At 34.6% G+C, this 18674-nt stretch overlaps 1 pseudogene; it reads right to left on the reverse strand.

Annotated features, from left to right (window-relative positions):
* The window catches only part of LOC107739001 (importin-11-like), a 139894-nt pseudogene that overhangs the window by 119961 nt on the left and 1259 nt on the right, over window positions 1-18674 (reverse strand).

Genomic DNA, 18674 nt, shown 5'->3' on the forward strand with positions numbered 1-18674 from the left:
GATCGGTGTGTGACATCAAAGTACCGCAAGAGCTATAGAGAGCAGGCGACTCCTTACACTTTTGAATCCCTCTCGCGGGCCTTTGATGTCATACATACACCGATCGGTCTGTGTAGCGCCGCTTCAAATCCAACGCGCCTAATGATTCATCCAATTCGTTCAAAGCGTGCATTAAGAAATGAAATGCCGCTGTGTGTTCCTCGGAGACGAACAGTTCTGCTTTGTCTTTATATTTTCGTTGGCAAAATTGAGCAAAACGGACAACATTGCGTCTAAAATAACACAATATTAACTTCTTATTTATTGAACTGTTGTAGGCTATAAGATCGGTATCACATTTGCACTCGTGTGATGCACTTATTGCTTGTGTGATATTGCTTAACTATATGATGTAAATATGAGACAAAAACTCAAACAGGGGCATTTTTGCCCAATATCTTGAATTTTAGGGATATTCTAACTACGTTCTCTAGGCTCCATCCTTCAGTGAGTTGTTGCCCTGCCTCATATTTGTTATTAATCAACTGTATGAAATGTCAGGTGACCCACGTGGGTCTGGGGCGGGGCAAGTGCGTTAAATGCGTTAATTTTAACGCGTTATTTCCCCCCGTAATTAATTAATCTAATTAACGTGTTAAATTACCAGGCCTAATGTATTAATTATTTGGTAAAAAGCCATAATCATCTATAAACCTGAAGGGGTTTATTTTGTAATAATAAACGAATGACATCAATATTCACACAGCAGCAGCCAGATATTTCTAAAGGGCAGTGATTCTTTTACAGCTTAATTTATTTAAAGCATTACACCATCAACATAAATCTTCATAATGGGGACAGCAAAACTAGAAACGTCTCAGAACGAAAAAAAAAAAAAGCAAACTGGCCAACCAAACAACCTACAGTATGAAGAAAACTGTGATTCATATACAGTTCACATTACAAAATGATCCAGCAAACAGAGAAAACCCTTTTCGTCATAGCTTGAGGACAGTGAGACGTCAGCAGTAATATCTTCCACGGTTCATTTAAAGATATTCTCAAATCACCAGAGAGCACGCAAGCACGTCATCAAAGACTGCAGCACGCAACGCTTTCCTTGAAGAGCACTTCAGAGGAACTGCCTGACAAGAACAAAAACTCATTCTGTTTTGCATAGCAGATGATGATAGATTAGCATTAATTACATATACTATATGAGCTGCATAATAAACGACTTTTCTTAATGATAAATGGCATTTTTTTAGGGGAGGAAAGAACATAACAATGACTACTTGAAAGAAACTACAATTATATTGCAATCAAGAGTAAAGCACAATTCACTAAGGCAGCTGTTATTGAGAAATTAAGACAAAAACTCAAACAGGGGCATTTTTGCCCAATATCTTGAATTTTAGGGATATTCTAACTACGTTCTCTAGGCTCCATCCTTCAGTGAGTTGTTGCCCTGCCTCATATTTGTTATTAATCAACTGTATGAAATGTCAGGTGACCCACGTGGGTCTGGGGCGGGGCAAGTGCGTTAAATGCGTTAATTTTAACGCGTTATTTCCCCCCGTAATTAATTAATCTAATTAACGTGTTAAATTACCAGGCCTAATGTATTAATTATTTGGTAAAAAGCCATAATCATCTATAAACCTGAAGGGGTTTATTTTGTAATAATAAACGAATGACATCAATATTCACACAGCAGCAGCCAGATATTTCTAAAGGGCAGTGATTCTTTTACAGCTTAATTTATTTAAAGCATTACACCATCAACATAAATCTTCATAATGGGGACAGCAAAACTAGAAACGTCTCAGAACGAAAAAAAAAAAAAGCAAACTGGCCAACCAAACAACCTACAGTATGAAGAAAACTGTGATTCATATACAGTTCACATTACAAAATGATCCAGCAAACAGAGAAAACCCTTTTCGTCATAGCTTGAGGACAGTGAGACGTCAGCAGTAATATCTTCCACGGTTCATTTAAAGATATTCTCAAATCACCAGAGAGCACGCAAGCACGTCATCAAAGACTGCAGCACGCAACGCTTTCCTTGAAGAGCACTTCAGAGGAACTGCCTGACAAGAACAAAAACTCATTCTGTTTTGCATAGCAGATGATGATAGATTAGCATTAATTACATATACTATATGAGCTGCATAATAAACGACTTTTCTTAATGATAAATGGCATTTTTTTAGGGGAGGAAAGAACATAACAATGACTACTTGAAAGAAACTACAATTATATTGCAATCAAGAGTAAAGCACAATTCACTAAGGCAGCTGTTATTGAGAAATTAACTTAAAATGCACTGCATGGTGAAAAGCATCATATTCTACCCTCATATTACAGAAGGTGTGTGTCACACTGAGGTTGTAAAGAAAGCAATTTGCAGACTGGGGCTTGGCCTTCTTGTCACTATGGCAACGTGCCTGGCTGAATGCCCACCAGAGATGCATGAAAAGTGAAAATGTATAACCCGTTTCTGGACATCTTACAGAAAGTCGGAATTAAAAAAAAAAAAGGGAGAAAATTGTAAAGTGTTATATGCATTAAAGGGTGTGACAAAAGGATATGGCACTCACAAAGAGGGTGCAAAAATGGGTGTGAAAATATTTTTTTTCCCTTTTCAACAAATGGTCAGTGAAAAGAAGTGCTTAAACTTTAGGAGGGAAGATTTGGAGGTATGAAAACCTCTTACCAAATGTCTGAAAGCCTGATTTGTGTAACATTGTCGATTGTTAAACATGCAATGAATGTAAAAAAAAAATGAATAAATAAAAAAGTCAAAACTTATGTTAAAAAAAGGTGTCAAATGTAACATGGCTGCAAATTTATCCAACATTAAGCCATCTCTGAATAGGACTAGTTAGGACTGGCTTCTTTGGGAACAAATGTTGGATTATATTTTTACTAGTCTGATTTTTAGTCTAGATTTTTACTTTTACATATTGGTAAAAATAAAATGTATAGCCTGAATGCACTGTAAGTCACTTTGGATAAAAGCATCTGCTAAATGCATAAATTATTATTTATTATTACTAGTCAAAAATGAAAGAAAAATTAAAAATACACCGTAAGGTTAACATTTTATCATGTATATAAATATACAGGATAAAATATGAAAAACTTCTGTCATCATTTACTCACCCTCATGTCTTTCAAAAATATATGACTTTTTCCATGTGACTGAATATTGAAAAAAATGTAATTAACTATCGCTTTAACACATACATATCTAATGTTTAGGGTAAGTAAGATTTCTTTTTAAGTGTTAATTGAAGTTAGTTTAATTAACACTTTTATTCAACAACAAAGCATTAACCTGATCAAAGCATTTAACTGGCAGTAAGGGCATTTATTATGTTGCTGAAATTCTTTCAAACTTTTTAATTCTTAAAAAATGTATTACAGTTTCCACAAAACTATTAAGCAGCAACTGTTTTCAACATTGATAATAATAAGAAATGTTTAATGAGCAGCAAATCAGCATATTAGAATGATTTCTGAAGTATCATGTGACACTGAAGACTGGAGTAATGATGCTGAAAATTCTGCTTTGACATCACAGGAATAAATTACATTTTAAAATATACTGTATTAGAAAACAGTTATTATAATTTGTAATAATATTTCACAATATTACTGTTTTACTGTATTTTTGATCCAATAAATGCAGCCTTGGTGAGCATATGAGACTTCTTTAATTTAAAAAATAAATAAAAATCTGATGTCTACAGTGTTTTAAAGATAAGTTTTAGTGTAGGAACAATCCAGAAGAATCAAAAAGTAGAGTAATTAAGTGATAGTTAACTTTAGCCTGCACATGGAAAGTGCATTTCTACACATTACATCAGAACTCAAAGGTGTTGCATTACTGTTTATACTGCCTGTTCTGTAGGTTTCCACAAGCAAGATCACCAAGGGGGAACAAAATCCATATTTATTTAATTATTTTTCACATAAAAACAACATCTATATTCGTATCACACACCTTTTTACAAGCAATCAATAATGACTCCCGATTGAGGTTCACAGAACGGTTTCTTCTGTCAAATCTAATTCAACAGGATCATATTAATCTGCTGTCAGTGATGCTGTAACACATGAGATTGTGATCCCAGTATACTGTATTTCCCTGGACATTCTTAAGTCTTGCACATGTGGCACAACATTTACACCACTGCAATAGCCATAGGGTTGCAGAAGGCACAAACACACACCTGACCTGTCGCTACAGGCTGAGCATCTAGTGAACTGATGGTTGGGGAATGCAGGTATAAGAATTTGTCCACAATGGACAGGACAATAACACAAAGCATTTCTATATATTGAAAAGTGACCTTGGGAATTCCATACATCACGAATTCTCATTTGTTTTTGAACACTGCATTGCAGACAACTGCATTTATTGCAGGGGCACTGCCTAATCAAGTCAGAATCTCCTCAAAAAAGTAAAATAATAATAAAAGATAACTGACAGTAAAAATAGATTTAAAAAATAATTAATTAATTAAAATAATTAACCGAAATCAGCATATTAGAATGATTTCTGAAGGACCATGGTGACACTAAAGACTAAAGTAATGGCTGCTGAAAATTCCGTTTTGCCAACGCAGGAATAAATTACATTTTAAATATATTTAAATAGAAAACAGTTATTTTAAATTGCAATAATATTTCACAATAGTACTGTTTTTACTGTATTTTTGATAAAAAAATAAATGCAGCCTTAAAATATCTGACACTACAGCATTTAGGTGTCCTAAAACTGTTTCTAAATTAAAATTCATTTAATTCAGTTTAATTGAATCATAAGAAAAAGTGCATTGCTATTAATAATTACAATTCCTTTAAATTAAATCAATTCATATTTAAATATTACATCTCTAAATTTAAGCATAAACCTCACATTTAACTGGAACACTTGAAAAAAAGTGCCTCCTCATTTCAGACACCATCACACGCCACTGATTTATTATCCTTGCTTTTAAAAAAGCATTTTCAGAAGCAACAAAAGCATAGAGTTCTTCTACCTCAATCAGCAGACTGCCATTTGATATACTGCAAATGTTCTTGTTCTGAAAGACGTCAACATCCTCATTTTACAGATGAAAGACCATCTGTAGAATATGCAAAAGGTGTCCAATTTGTGCGTCTGCAAAGACACTTTTTTTCAGCACAATTAGTATTGAAATTTTGATCTACACTGCAAATGCTGTTTACATTTGCCAAAAGGCTGAAAATAGTTATTTGCCATTTGTAGTGCAAATGTAGCAACTGTTGGAAAGACCAGGTGGCAAATGATAGTTATCATGAGAGCAAATGATGTGTAGACCGTGAAGCACATTTTAAAATAACCCCTCCAACAGCATGAGGGTTCTTTGTTGTTATTTGTGCATTTATATGGTATGACATAGACTTGCTAACACAGCCTGGCAACAGATGAAATGATCAGCAATTACCAAAAGCCAGAATGAAGGAACAGCTGCGATAATCATCCGAAAGTGCACATCTTTAAATTATGTTCATTAACAGAAGCATATCATGCACTTAAGAATGTATAGTATTTGCTAAATTACCATGGAAACTGAAGTTCTTATTCTTATATCTATAAGACATAACCTAATGTCATAATGAATTCTGCATAATCCAATCATTACTGACCACATTGAGAACACTGCACAAAACATGACATGACCATTAACAGAATCAGCAGCTTATGTCATGCTACAGGTCAGATGGAGGGGTCAGTACAAACTAATTATTTCCTTCCGCTCCAAACTAATTTGGCACAGTAAAATAAGTTAACTTGAAAACTAAGCGTAATCTCTTGATAGAAACTTGAACATTTCACCTACACTCTGAATTTATAGTCAAGCGATGAACTCATAGCATTTTTCCCAACAAATGTGTGTGGCTGACATCAACTTCTGCATCAACTTCCGAAAACTGACAGAGAAAATAATCAGAATTGAAAATGAGCAGTGAGGATGAGGAGCTGTTTCAGTGCCAGTTGCCCTCGCCCAAAATTGAGGTCAGGGAAAGTTTTTTAAATTGTTGGTCTAACTTGAATGGGTATACTCCAGTGTAAATGCTCACACTTGACAGTGTCCTCCTCCTGCTGCCATGATGATTAGCCATTTGATGATTAGACTGAATATGCATTTGATATTATCATTTGTTTTGGGTGATCCAAAGTGGGCAGTGCTAAATACAGGTACAAATACAGGTGAGATTTCTATCTCACCTACCAAAAATTTGACTCCTTTTAATTAAAAACAAAATTCGGCAAAAATACCAATATCAGTGATTGATATAATATATATATATATATATATATATATATATATATATTGTGAATTAATTAAAAATATAACATGCAAGGGATAATGTACAGTTAGCCTCCTACAAGACAAAATTCCTGATCACCCTCTCAAGATTTACCTTTATGATCGAATTTTGAAAACAAACAGTAAAACAAACACAAAGGTTAAAACAAAAAAAGCAAACCAAAACAAAACAAAATGACGGTCTTTTCAAAAACAAAACAAAAAACAGTCGTCAAATCAAGACAAAACCAAACAAAAAACAAAACAACAGTCTTGTCAAGACAAAACAAAAGAACAGTCTTGTCAAGACAAAATCAAAACAAACAAAACTAAAAACAAAACGACAGTGTTGTCAAGTCAAGACAAAACCAAACAAACAAACAAAAACCGACAGGCTTGTCAAGACAAAACCAAACAAAATATAATGAAACAAATAAAAAAAAAAACAGAACAAAAAAAAACAACAACAACAACAGTCTAGTAAAGTCGTCAAGACAAAACTAAACCAAACAAAAACAAAACCCAAACAATACAAAAAACACAAAGCCCAAACAAAACAAAAAACAAAAGCAAGGCATGTAGCATGGTCCTGTTAGCCACAATCTGGCTGAAAAGTGCAGCTTTCTCCAATGACAGCCATTCAAAAGTGTTTTCAAATAAAAACAATTTTGTAAACAGCACAATATAACTAATATGACAATATAATATAGTAGATGTGCTGGTACTGAGATGAATTAGAATGCCAACGGATCTTTTTCTGAAGGTACTATAGACCTCCTTGCCCAAGACGGCTCTTTAACACCAGTTGTAAACAGGGCCCAAGTTATGTGAAGTGCCTGATAAAGCCGGACAACACTTTTGGCCTCTGCACCTCAATGCTTTGTTTGACATGAAATACTGAAAGCGTGGCTGCTATAGCACTGTCATTAAAGCGCTCATCCCAGCTTCACAGTGCTCAAGGTTAGTCCGATTTCTCCCAATGATGATGATTTATTTCATCTATTCTTCACGTAGGTTGTGAATTCACTCTAGCACTCAATAAATGCAGACTAATTTACAACACAAGACAGAAAAAAATACTAGAAAAATGTCCCGAAAAGAAGTAGAAGGGAAAAAAAGTGCACACGCCATTTTTCAAAATCATCTTTGCGCTATGTTTATCTTTACAGCAAAGAGGCAGATTTCACTTCTTAAAGTTTATTAGCAAATAAATCCTCTAAGTGACTCAAAACTACCTGAAACAAATCGCTGCCATTAGTGCGGTGAGCAAAGCCAATCCATCATCTTTATATCCAAGTAGACTTAATTTTTTTTGGAACACAGTCAATTTGAAAAAACTTTCCTACAAAGACAGGTGGGAAAATTTGCGCTAATTCATAAAAATACACAGCGCTCATATCACGGTTTAACAGAAGACGCTTGTTCTGTGCAGTTTCATTAGAAGAAAGATTACAAGCAACTTTGCTCCCAAGTTGCTAAATATTGAGGAATACAGCGTTCAGCTGCGGTTTACATACACTCCCTACCTCCAGATGAAGATTGTCACATGTGCACACAATTAAATATGCCTATGGCAGGTGTTCACTGCCTAGCCTAAATAAGAAATATCAGTTCTGGAGCTTTGAGGTGTATTGGGCCTCTAGACTTGAGAGTTATCAACAGCAAAGCACCTGGCATGTCTCATTACAATACAACCACTGTAGAATATTACTGAGCTCCAGGAGCCTCCAAAAGCAAGTAAATGCTTGTCGAATACTGAATATGATGCTGAGGGGTTCAGGACCCACAACGTGTATGGATAAGCGCTCTGGGCTTGACTGTGACATATCTCCTACCAGATGGGAAGCATAATGAAAACATGCCACATGATATAACTGTACCTGTAAACTACTTTAAAACACTGACTCACTTTTAAGGCCTATTCACATCGAGTACAAAACCAAAAACTCACCAGACAATACAGTTTTTACTCACTTGAATTCAAAACAGTGTCAGAAATGTACTTGTCCAAAAAGGGCCAATATTTCCCCATTGGACTGATTTTCAGAGGCATTTTTTACCTTTGTATGGGCATTTTTAGAATTACCGTATTAAATGTATGTGTTGTCTGTTGTTTAGAATTAAATCTTACAATATTTATAGCATTTATTCAACTAATTCAAATCAATCAGAATACTATAAGCTTTCAACATTGACAAAAGTCAAAATCACCAATAACTATAGAAATATAAACTGATCAGCCCCAACATTAAAACCACCTGTCTCCCACTTGTGCTGCCAAAACAGCTCTAATACTTTGAGACATTTCCTGTGGTATCTGGCAACAAGACATTAAATAAAAACCTGCAAGTTGCGAGGTGGGACCTCAATGGATTGGATTTGGTCCAGCACATCAAGCGGATTGTGAACCAAATTTGGTGGCCAAGGTAGCACCTTGAACTCTTTGCCATGTCCCTCAAACCATTCCCAAACAATTTCTGCAGTGTGGCAGGGTGCAGTGAAAAAGACCACCGAGAGCAAGTAATACCAATGCCATGAAGGAGTATATGTGGTGTGCAACAATCTCTAGGAAGGTGGTACATGCACATAAACGCCAGGACCTAAGGTTTCCCAGCAGAACACTGCCTAGAGCATAACACTGCTTCATTCCGCCGGCCTGCCTTCTTCCCATACACAGCAAACTGTGATGCATTATGTGTTCTAACACCTTTCTGTCCTGGCCAGCTTTAGGTTTTTCAGCAATTCGAGCTAAAGCAGCTCTTCTGTTTGATCCGACCAGACGGGCTAGCCTTTGCTCCCCACGTGCATCAGTGAGCCTTGGACCACCTGATGCCGGTTCACCGGCTGTCCTTCCTTGCACCACGTTTTTAGGTACTAACCACTGCATACCGGAAACACCCTACAAGACTTGCTGTTTCGGAGTTGCTCTGATTCAAATCATCTATTCTAGCCATCAATATTTGACCAATTTTTCCTGCTTCCAACAAATGAAATCCAATATCTGACTGTTTAGTTGTTGTCTAATATATTCAACCCACTTGACAGGTGCCATTGTAATGATATAATCAATTATTCACTTCATCTGTCAGTAGTTTTAATGTTGTGGCTGTTCAATGTATTGCAGATTAATGAAAAATATAGTATTTCAGTGTACAGCCAGCCTGATCCATGTCGATGTAGCAGATGCAAACAACAAAATACACAAAATTTTCATGTAACTATGAAAATATATTACTTTCTGCTGCACTACTTTTTGCTTTTTCTTTGTTACTGCGAAGGCTTTTAAATGATCCTTGCACTCAGAGACCAATTATATCAACTGCTGTCAGCTTCACACTGTACAACTTCAGACATGTTTTCTTTCTGTAAATACTCACTCAAAACAGAGACAAGCATTTTTAAGAGGTTTAAGAGGTTGCATGCTGGTTGTGTGGTCTGAACATCAATGTCTTTAAACCTCTGGATATTAAAACAGCTACTGTCATCATGTTGCTGTGGAAAACCATAGAGGGGAAAAAAAAGAGTGCACATTTTTGTCTAAACATTGCCATGATATTCAGAGAAAATATTCTTTCTTTATCGACTTTATAGAATGGATTGTTCACAAGTCTATAATTTTTATTTAAATCAACTCAGAATTTTCAATTATTTGAGAGCATAATATAACTGCGCATGTAACATGCATACTGATCACCAACAATCACAGAAGATCCCATATGACAAGCACCTGGATGAGAGGAGCTTGTGTGTTTGTCACACCTTTAGATGCATCATGTCATGAATTCAAAATGAACTTGTGGCGCATTCATAAATGCCACATACTGTGCAGCTCCACTGATGTGCTGAAGCGCACTTCTGCTTTGAATTAGTGAGTCACGGATTTCCTCTCTGAAAACCTCAAGGCTAATGTGATGCCGGCGGTGAGCCTTATGCCAACACAATACAATCAGATCTGTTTATGACTATGGCTGATGACTATAGTTCCCATATGGACACTCAATTCAGTCTTGTTAGCCTGTCCACACCCACTACTCATTAATGTTGTTTTATTACAGTGAGCCTGGACAGTGCTTTATGAGCCTATATGAAAAGTAACCTGTCCACTGGAGATCTTTTATATCCAAACAGCATGTCAAATAGCATCTTTAAAGGGGGACAGTTATACCAAAAATAAAAGTTGTCAACAATGTTAATTCAAACCTGTATAATTTATAGATATTTTGAAGAATGTTGGTAATCAAGCCAAACGGCTACAACTGACTTTCATTTATATGATAAAAAACACATTTGAGACATAAATATCCTTTTATTTACATTTTTGGGTGAACTAAGCGCACAGTTAAATAATTATGTAATGTTGCTGCAGAGCTTTTTGCATTCATTTTATTCTTAACTGAGAAATATGATTGTAAAAATAATTATTATTATTTGCCATTTAGTGTTTTAAACTAGTGTTTTTTGTCTCATGTACCCCCAAAACCCCTGAATAACACCTATTCATTAACACTGAATCACTTACTCTTATTATTTTGGATATTATTCATCATTATTATTTATAATAATGAAGCGATTAATATTACTATAATTGACTTTAACAGACTTCCCAAGCATTTTTTCCTTTAATGAGATGCATGAGCTTTTAAGAGTTCAAGAGGAACTCATGCAGAAACATTCTCAAGATATAATTGGCTCTCATTTAAAAATAATATCACTAAGTCTTGATGTATGTTTTACAGTTTTAACAAAGCAAAAGTAAAATAGTTTTCTGGTTGGGAATCACTGTTCTAAGGAAGCTCTTCACATTGTGATGTTGAGAAAAGAGTTTTCAAAGGTTAAATGAAAATCATTTCTTAGTGGAGAAGAAAGGGCCTGCATTAACATGAACAAATCATAAATCACTTGTCAAATTTCGAGTCTCGCTACAACATGGGAAGGTACAGGTGTCTTATCTCCGCAATTCTAGCGGCCAGTCAGAACATCAGTGAAGTGTAGAGGAGGGGGAAATGTGATGCAGCTCCAAGTCAAAACATCTGCTGATATTTTACACAGGAGTGCTCATACATCTCCTGGGATGCTCAGTGAACTGGGGCAGGGGGTGTGCATGAGCGCAGCTGAGCAGTGCCTCCTAGAGGCACATGCTAGTGGAGTTGAATTGATTTAATTGAATTGATTGTCCATGTCAATGAAAGCTGCTCTCTAATCAAAGAAGGTTGACAAAAAAGGCCCATGCCCAGCAAATAAATAAAAAACTAAATAAATAATTATGATAGCAATAATTATGAATATTAATATATACATGCGTGTATGAATGCATTCTCGCATTCTCACACACACACACAATACTACATTATTAATTTAATACATAGATATTTTCCAATTATTTGAATGCATGTATTAAAAAACAATAATAAGAGCAATTTCTTTCTAAAATCATCACATATATTTGTAATGCATGCATTACATTAGACAGAAAACAAAACATTATAGCGATGCACTAACATTTCTGCAACCAAAAGAATTTTGGCAGAAACAGCAATTTTCAGTTTCGGCCTGAAATAGTTTTGGAGAGCCAAATTCATTGACTGAAAAAGCATTTCTCTGACAGTGTGTTTTGACTGTGTCAGTGACTATTTCACACATGCAACATAAATAAGCTACAAGAGGTAAACACATGTGGACCCTTGTACTGGACATGCAATATTGATTTTGTGTTTAATTGATAGTGATATGCATTCTTGAATCTCAAATCAATCTTTCAGTTTATGCTGTTTCACAATAAGCTCTGTGCTTTGTTACTTTTAATTGGAAACAATTTAACAAACTATTTTTAAAATGTGCTGGAAATGTCCAAAAAGGAGTGACACATAAATCGTTTCACCAAGTTTAATATTTAAAATCAACAAACAACAAATACAATTTTTGTTTGCATAAACACTAAAACAATAACATTACCTTACCAATGATGTCTGAATTTTAAATGACAATGTGACTGGCAACAGTTTATCTAATAAAATGTACGAAATGTTCAAATAAAGCTTTGAAAAAGTTGAATAAAATGGCAAACCTCACATTTTAACCTTTAAATAAAGAAAAGGGTTAAGTCAAAATGCTAATTGATTAATAAATGGTTATAGGTATTTTATCTGCTCCAAGGATAATTCTAGATATCCGAATTGTTTAAATGTGTAGAATCCACATAAGCTTGTTCTTCATCAACCGGTCAAAATTTACAGCAGGGCATGCAAATTCGGTCAGTTTTTTGGCCAGACAAAAACTGCACACAGGCTGAATGTAAATGTAACTCTCTATAAAACCACTCTCTGACACTAGGTGGCGCTTATGGAACAGAAGAATTAGAGCTGTTTCCCCATAACCTCTGTGGACAAAGCAGCATTGCGATTAAGAACACTACTTTATTAGGTAGCCTATTAGATTGAGCGAAGATGAAAACAAAATGCCATCGAATCAAAGGTACTTCAGAGGTACATTCATATAATTAATTCATTCATATATTCAATTGTATAATTCCCTTAGCACTCTTTAAAAACCTCCCAGCTTTCCACCATGTTTTCACACAAAACGAAAGTACTCTGTGTGCTGTGCACACACTGAAAACTTTCCTTTATGCTGGATCGTATTTATTTATCCTGAATTGTTCAAATCGAAGTAATCGAATACGGTTTTAACGATACTTCAATGGTGAAATGGTGATACTAACCATAGAGAATGTAATCATGATTTATCATCAAAACGGTAATCGTTACATCCCTAAGTAACACTACATTTACCTCAAGAAAGCCAATGTCCATAAACTTGATAGTCAACTAGAAAAAAAAATCCTAAGGAAAGGGTTGAGCAGAAAATAAGACAGTTGAAGGTAAGGAGCATGAGGGCTCTACTCACATCCTGAAAGAGTCTCCTATCAGTGGCGAGGCGTTTGGAGGCCAGAGTCTTGGTGACGTGGTAGAAGGTGAGCTGTGCTGCTGAAGGCTGTCCTGAACTTTCACACACTCCAGCAGAATAGGGATCAGCTCGGGCCACTGCCGAGGACAGTCCAGCCTAGCGATCAGCACTGCTATCTGTGTGGCGATCTGCAAGAAAAGCTACATTTCAAGGACGCATCCAGCAGCAGATTTCACAGCTGGCTGTGAATACATCAGTATTCATTTAAATATGAAATGAATGACTATTGAAGTAACAGTCATCACTTCCTGTGGGCATTTAGCCCTTTCAAACACGTCTTAAATGGTTATGAGATTTTAATTAACCATTATAATTAAATTAATTAATCCAATATCCATAAATGCAGAAGTGTTACCACCATTAAAGCAGCAATTACAGCAATTCAATCTCTTTGACATTGTGGCTGTAATGAAGGAGGAGACTTATAATTTAACATATTTTTACTTTTTTACATGTAACCAAATATTCAATACTGAGGGAGACAGAACTACCATATTCATCACCTACTAATAATGTCTGTAATTTGTAAAGTAAAAATTCCCCCGCAAATGACCTACCATATTTCGCCGAACACCGAGGTCCTGTGATAATATTAGTCCCGTGCGAATCGGCATCTCTGTGATTTGGCCAGCAAATTAGACCAAAGTTCCAAAATATTCCATTCAAGTGATCTGTGTGGTAATAATAGGAATAATTAGTGCTACATTCTGTACATCTCCAAACATATTTTCTCATTTACATTTATGCATTTAACATACACTTTTGATTCAAAGCAACTTCCAGTGCATGTAATGTATGCATTTCACTATTATGTGCGTTTCCTGAGAACTGAACTTGCCATGACCTTGGTTTTGCTACCAGTGTACTCTTCCAGTTAAGCTACCAAATAAATACATGAATAAATATTTATAATATATTAATATTATTGCAATTTTTGCAAAGCCCTTCACTATTTATTTCTGTAATTTATTTGCAGAAAGAGAAAGCTGAAAAGGTTTTGAGGTTAATGAGTTACAAATAAATCAAGCATAAACCTTGAGTTAGTATTTTAACCTGGTGAAATGTAAATGACACAGGGCACGAAACTATATTAGTTTCTTTTTTTTATTTTTATTTTTTAATCCATCTAACCGGACCAAAGAACGGGACTCTCAAAGCCTTGACATCGTATCCGGGAGATAAGTCATTTTTGCAAAGCCCTTCACTATTTATTTCTGTAATTTATTTTTAATTTACTTTTGTATTGTCACTTCTGCATCCAATATGGAAATAACAGGGCAGTGTTTGTGTACTACATCTACTTCATTCACTAATGTATGCAAGTCTCTAGCTATTCGTGCAGTGTCAGTGCCATGGTCTATAATAAGAAAGCACATTTAAGCCTACAATTAATTTTCATGTGCCTGTGACGTTACTCCACAACAAGAATTGAGCACAGTCATTAGTAATCAAATAATAAACCAATAGTGTGTAAAACCAACCCATCCAAAAACTGTGCAGAACACAGAAACAAATACATCGAAAAACGCAGTAACAAATGAGAAAAATATTATGATAAATGGATGTTCAAAAGAAATGTTTTTCTGTTTTTAACTTGTCAATTTTTTTTATTTTTTAATCCATCTAACCGGACCAAAGAACGGGACTCTCAAAGCCTTGACATCGTATCCGGGAGATAAGTCAACAAGAATTGAGCACAGTCATTAGTAATCAAATAATAAACCAATAGTGTGTAAAACCAACCCATCCAAAAACTGTGCAGAACACAGAAACAAATACATCGAAAAACGCAGTAACAAATGAGAAAAATATTATGATAAATGGATGTTCAAAAGAAATGTTTTTCTGTTTTTAACTTGTCAATTTAATTGCTTGTGTTATTGTCCACATTCCCTCGAAATCAACATCTCCCAATAATCAAAATGTTGCATTCCACTTAACTTAAGCTTATCGATTACTTACTAGTTACTAGTTAAAACTGCATCTAAAAATGAAACATAATGTTATTATAAGAGCAGCAGATGTTGATTTAAATCCATGGATGTCACACCTCTTTATTATAATGGATTTTCTTATAATGATTCAGATTTGTTCAAACTCAAGGGTCAAATTAATGCACTGTATAAAACTGCCCCCAAAAATCAATGTCTCCAGGATTGCTCAACAACACATTACAGCACAGACTTTAAGTGCTTTTCGACTACAGGCCCATTGATCTTTCACTAGAATCACAGATCAGACTCTTGCTCACTAAACAGAGGAGTTTAATGGTACTCAATCATGTCTGATAGTTCATTGTATTGGATGACTGATCATAAACAGGACAGGTAGAGCATATGGTCAGGGAATGAACTGCATTTCTCTTCATGTGGCAAGTGTGTGTGTGTGGGTGTATAACTGTATGTATGTACACACTAACCTGGTTGACCGGCTCGTCAAGAAAGAGAGAAATACAAAGTGTGAGAGACAGAAAGGAGGTTGTCAATACTGAATCTAGTGTCCCTGAATCACAGAGGAAAACAGTGACACTAAAAAGTATTTGGTCACTCTGGCCACTTTTAAAAATGTATGAATGTCATTGCATTAGGTAAAAAAAAAAAATCAATACAAGTGACATTTATTTTTAATAAAGATAGCCCAAGCACACTTTTCAAGCAAAATGTTTCACAAAAAAAAAAAAAGTGTCAAACAGATATCCTGCTCAATCACACTACTGAGATTTTTTTTATCAAAGATGCATTAAATTGACAGCAAAGGCATTTATAATTTTACTAAATAATTCAATTTCAAATAAATTCTACAAAAATATTAAGCAGCACAACAATGTTTTCAACACTGATAATAACAACATTTAAAAAAAAAAAAATGTTTTAAATTAAATTTTAAAATAAAACATTTCAAAATTGAAAACAGTTCTTTTAAATTGTAATAATAATTCACATTAAGGTTTACTGTATTTTTGGTTTAAAAAATCTAGCCTTTGAGAGCATAATAGATTTCTTTAAATGTTCTTTAAATTAAAAAAATAAAACCTAACAGACCTCAAGCTTTTGAATAGAAGTATTAAAAAAAACCTTCTATTTCCAAATTTTTTTTCCATGTAAAATTCTGTACAGCGACAATGGCATTAAAACATTAATACAGATTGTTCTAAGCTAGCTGAGAGAAAAATCACACCCTTTTAACCTAGTACACCATTGAGCACTTTTGTTCAGCAGAGCCAAAATCTCCAGCGAGTCACTGACTAACCAGAATTTGAGAATTTCTGTGAATAACAGCAGGGCAACAGCCTCAAATTAATTAGACGTTCACTGGAGGCCACAGGTGACAGAAGCACTAAAGTAAGAGTCTCTCTAAATCGGCTGGTCTGTCACCTCTGAGGGCTGGAGGACAAAACCACAGAACAACCAGACTAAGAGAGACTAAGGTTTTTTAAGAGCTGCAGTTAGCTACGCTCGACCCTTGATACCGGGACTGTCCTCCTATCTGATACAATATTATATATCGTAATTCCATTTCTCTCAATACTGCATCAACACTTCAGGTCCTCGTATTGATGTTTTTTATGTGCTCATGCATATAATTTCCAACAATTAAATTAATGGAGCTAATGGCATGAGAGACAGAAACCAATATCTCACATGTTTCAGTTGTGATTTAATTATGATTGTGATGCATCAATCGTTATGTATTTGTGTATAATACACATAAAAAGATTACTGTATAGTGATGTGTGAGATAGTTGGCAATACAGAGCTCTATTTCATACGTAACACATTAATACCATACAAATGTAACTTTGTATACGAGTAAGCATTATTTTTGAAGAACCAGAACATGCATAACATTTGACCTGACAGAAACACTGAAAAAGATGTCCTAAGAAACAACACTTTCTACATCACATTGCCTGAGGCTCTGTTAACACTAAAAAAAGAAACCACACACTGCCCACAGATGTTAGCCAGTCATAAAACTTGAATTCAGTCCTCTGACAACAGATAAGTTATGAGATTGTTCAGAGTTTGGAATGTTTGAGAAACTTTTTTGGAAATTCATTGTTTTTGCAATTCCATCTGGTGCTGTGAGTGAAACAAAAATGCTTTTAACATCTTTAAATACTTTGTAATTTAGAGGATTTCTCGAAAATGAATATCTGTTTTTAGTTTCATATTTAACAATGAAATGCCAGCTTGAATAAATGTCAATTCAAATTTATGAAACAATTAGAGGTTTGAATAAAGCAAACAACAGTGGTAGAAATTATAAATCCCACTGCATTTATGCAGTGTTTTGCATTTACAATTAGAATACAAAGACAAAATGCTGTTCAGCTAAATAAATATGACTATTATGAAGGATTAGTCACTTCTGGGTGTTCAAATAGAAAACAAAAAGCATATCAAATGAAACATTTTGAATGGAACCTAGATTTTTTTAATCACCGCAGTTCCAATTGACACTAATTTAGTTACATCAATAATGCAGAAATCACTGTAACAAAAAAACAACAAAAAAAACTCAATGTAATTTTACATTAGACCGTGATTTTCTTAATGGGCTGTTATTAGTTGTTAGACTGAGATTTTTTTGGTCTGCTTTGACATAAATGTGATAATGGTTCTATGTGGGCGATGAAGACATTTCTGAAACGAACATCATGTTCATCTCTCAGTTAAAGAAACAACCTTGATAGAAAGTCTAGAAATGGCGATGAAAATCAGATGTACTTACGGGTGCAACTCTTCTCCAATAGCAATCGATGCCATTCTTGAAATAAAGACCAAAGAAAAAGAGCGAGAAATGAACCTATAGGCCTAAACCCAAAAACAATCAAAGTTTGGGGTGAAGTGAAAAGTTGAATTGTCACACTTGTCATATGGATTGCAACAAGTTTGGGGTTGGTAATATCTAAAAAAAAAACTAAAAAAAAACAGCATTATTGTGAAATATTTTTACATTTTAAAATAACTGTTTTATATTTTAATATACTTTAAAATGGAATTTATTCCCGTGATGGCAATTTTTAGCAGCCATTACTCTAGTCTTCAGCGTCACATAACCCTTCAGAAATCATTCTAATATGCTAATTTGGTGCTCAAGAAATATTTATCATCAACGCTGAAAATAGTTGTGCTGCTTAATATTTTTGTGGAAATAAAGAATTTTTTCACAATTCTTTGTTGAATAGAAAGTTGAACAAACAGCATTTATTTAAAATAGAAACATTTTGCAACAAAATAAATGTATTTACTGTCACCTTTGATTAACTTAAAGGGGTCATATGATGCTATTTTAAAGATCATTATTTTGTGTATTTGGTGTAACAGAATATGTTGACATGCTTTAATGTTAAAAAAACACATTATTTTTCAAATACTG

Source organism: Sinocyclocheilus rhinocerous, unplaced genomic scaffold (genome assembly GCF_001515625.1).
Source record: "Sinocyclocheilus rhinocerous isolate Xijiao unplaced genomic scaffold, SAMN03320098_v1.1 scaffold1486, whole genome shotgun sequence".
In the NCBI taxonomy this organism is placed as follows: Eukaryota; Metazoa; Chordata; class Actinopteri; order Cypriniformes; family Cyprinidae; genus Sinocyclocheilus; species Sinocyclocheilus rhinocerous.